Source organism: Neomonachus schauinslandi, chromosome 15 (genome assembly GCF_002201575.2).
Source record: "Neomonachus schauinslandi chromosome 15, ASM220157v2, whole genome shotgun sequence".
Taxonomy (NCBI): domain Eukaryota; kingdom Metazoa; phylum Chordata; class Mammalia; order Carnivora; family Phocidae; genus Neomonachus; species Neomonachus schauinslandi.
Window position 1 is genome coordinate 19,245,062 of NC_058417.1, and position 3,049 is coordinate 19,248,110.

A 3,049-nucleotide genomic window follows, 5' to 3' on the forward strand; every position below is an offset into this window, starting at 1 on the left:
AAGTTACTGGTCCAAGGTAAGTGGGGTCAGGCTTCTGTACCCTGCTTTGCGATTTGTGTGGCTCTCACTCCCGCACGGAGTGGATTTTGCTGCCAGGTTGTCTGCGGCTCTCTGAGCACAATAGTAACTGGCCTGTCTCTGTTCTACACAAAAGAACAGCGCTTCTAATCTGTGACACATTCGTGAAAGAGTTGTCTCAGAAGCAAGAGTTCAGCTTGGGTTTTTCTGGAAGCAGCCTAGTGTGAGGGCCATGAAGACAGACCTTGGGTCCAGACGGGCTTGAGTTGGGAGTCCTAACTGCCACTTACCTTGGACCAGTAACTTCTCTGTGCCCATTTCTTCCTTTGTGAACAAGAGTTTGCTACCTACATCGTCGCTTCGTGGTGAGGCTTATAGGAAAAATGGAGGTTCAGTGCCTGGCACACACCAGTGGACCTTTGACTGGTGCTCATCTCCTCGGCTCTCTTATTTGGAATCTGCATACGTGTCAGTTGAGAAGGGTGCAGAGTGATTGAGACCTCAGGCTGGTGGGTCTGGCAGGTTAGAAGGTTGTCTCTATTGCTGTCTAACGTATAGCCTTGGGCAAGTTACTTAACCCGCTGGGAACAGCAGCTTTGTAATCCTAAGGTGGGGATGATGCCTGGGAACCTCCTTTCCCCCCGGCTCAGGCTTTCTTGTCTACCAACCACGTGTAGGGGCCGGGCCCACCTAGGATTATAGCTGTAATACGGGCATGGTCCCTGGCTGCCCACTGGGATTTGTCCTCCAGCTCTGAGAGCAACTGAGTGGTATCGTTGAGTCCTCTTGTACCTGAGGCTGAGGCTCAGAGGGGGAGAGTCTTCCCCAGCATTTCATGGCTGGGTATAGTAGGGCTTCCCAGGTTGGGAGCCAGAAAGCGTGAGCTGTGGAACGGGAGGTGGATGGGGCTGGATTAGGCAGCACAGAGTCTTAAAGTACCCTGGATGTGCCAATGTGGCCACCTCGAACACCTGCTCTGCAGTACCTCCAGCCTGAAAGGCCCGAAGATTCTGGTTCTGACGCTGAGCACATTTCATGAAAGGGCCCCAGGAAGGATAAACTGCCACAGCTGCTTTTGGCTTGTGGCTCACTAAATGCACTCTAGTGGGACCAGTGAAGCAGGGTACAGAATCAAAGTGGGGGTGGTGGTGGAAGGAAATAAGTTGATATTCCAAAATACACTGCAGGGTAATCAACACGGGAAATAGAAATCAGAATTTTGTTGGACTTCCTTAACTTTTTTTTTTTTTTATGGCTCAGTAATGTTTTGATTTTGTGTTTCAAACCAGTGATTGAGAGAGACCAGAATCTTTTCAGTGCTTTAGAGGCCTTCAAGCAGTGGCCTGGGCTCACAGACATCCCCAGAGCAGGTGACTTCTCACCCACTGCGCAGCTCCCTCCCTCCTCCCTTTGGCAAGGTCTGGGGAATTTTGAAATCGCCCTGTAGCCAGACCCCTTGTGTTTGCTGTCCAGGAGAACTGGAGAGGGAGGTGCTATGTGGAAAGAACCACCTCCTGATCTTTATCTCTGCTCTGCCACTCCGAGCTGAGAGTCCCCTTCTCTGTCCATGGGGGGGAATTGGACTGAATTCAGCATACCCCCCTGGTAGCCTTAACTTCTCTTCCACGATTCTGAGCCAGGAGGCACAGAGGAGGGCACAAGTTTGGAACCTGGGGCTGCGGTTGGGAGGGGTGGGGAAGGGACTCAGAGATGTGCAGCTGGGAAATTTGGATCAGTCTGTGAAGACTTTGTGGTTCATTCTCATGAAACTCACTTCCTCTCACTGGATTTCTGCCCTGGGGGGGTGTGGGGTTCAAGGGAAAAACTAGCTTCTCCTTCTTGGTGACTGAGGCTTTCATCCTGGTCTTCAGTTTTCTCTCTCCGTGTCCTTTGCAAGGTAGACCTCCCCCACTCTTCCTAAACACAAGGAAGTAGCATTCCTGCTTATCTGCTGATGGCACCTGGCTTTCCAGAGATTGGTGGAAGACAAAATCCTTTCCTGCTGAAGGCAGGCATTGGCGAAAGGGCGTAGGCTTTGCAGTTGGAAACCAGGCTCTCCCATGGACTAGCTGTGAGTGACTTTGGACCAGTGACATGCCTTCTTGGGACTCAGTTTTCCTGGCTGTGATGACACACGCCTACTCTGTTTGATCAGAGGATCAAATGAAAACACGTGTGTGAAAGGCCTTGTGGGTGCATGGTGGGAGGGGAGTACCTGTAGCTGTTTTCAAGTGACACCATAGCTCATCCCAGGACCTATGGGGCCAGTGAAGAAACCCCAGTGAGATCAAGGAAAGACGACCGGAGCCTGGCAAGCTGCTTGCTGGCTTAATATCTGGGGAGAAAATATTGGGAGAAAAGTCCTTGCTGGGGGTGGGTGGGGCGGAAAAGCAAGTCATTGCTTCTTCAGGGAGATGTTTTGGGTACACCCTTGGGGGGGGTGGTGGGGAGTGCCTCTGACTCTGCCAGGGGTGGGCTCATGCAATCCTTGTGCTCCAGCCTATTTGAAGAGACAGGTTAGTAGAAGAGTGGAGATAACATTCTCTTGAATCCCTTCCTGCAGAGCTTGCTGTGGTGAGCTTAAAAACATGGAAAAAAAAATGTGTCTCTGCTCTTGGAACTTTGAGGGCAATTAAACAGATACTTCGAAGCCGGACTTGCATATGAGCAAAATGTTAGTCTCTGACTTGCCTGGCCAGACCACTGTATATCTGAGAAAAGTCAACCAGACCACTTGCTCCCAGCCGGTCCATGTGGAGGGTTCACCCTCTCCTGGCCTGAGTCTCCCTCTCCCCCTGCCTCTGCGCCTCCTTCTGTGTCTGGTGATAGTAAGCGCTCATTGTCAGTCAGTTCTGGATGCACACTAACCTTGGCCAAATCACTGAATGTTAAACCATCTGGCAAAATACCACATTTCGACAGTGGGCCCTTTCTATATTGATGAGGATAGAGAGGGGCAGCGCTGGATGCTGGAAACCCACTTAAGCAGTGACAGTGGAAAGGGGCAGGGTCCAGGATCCTGACTTGAATG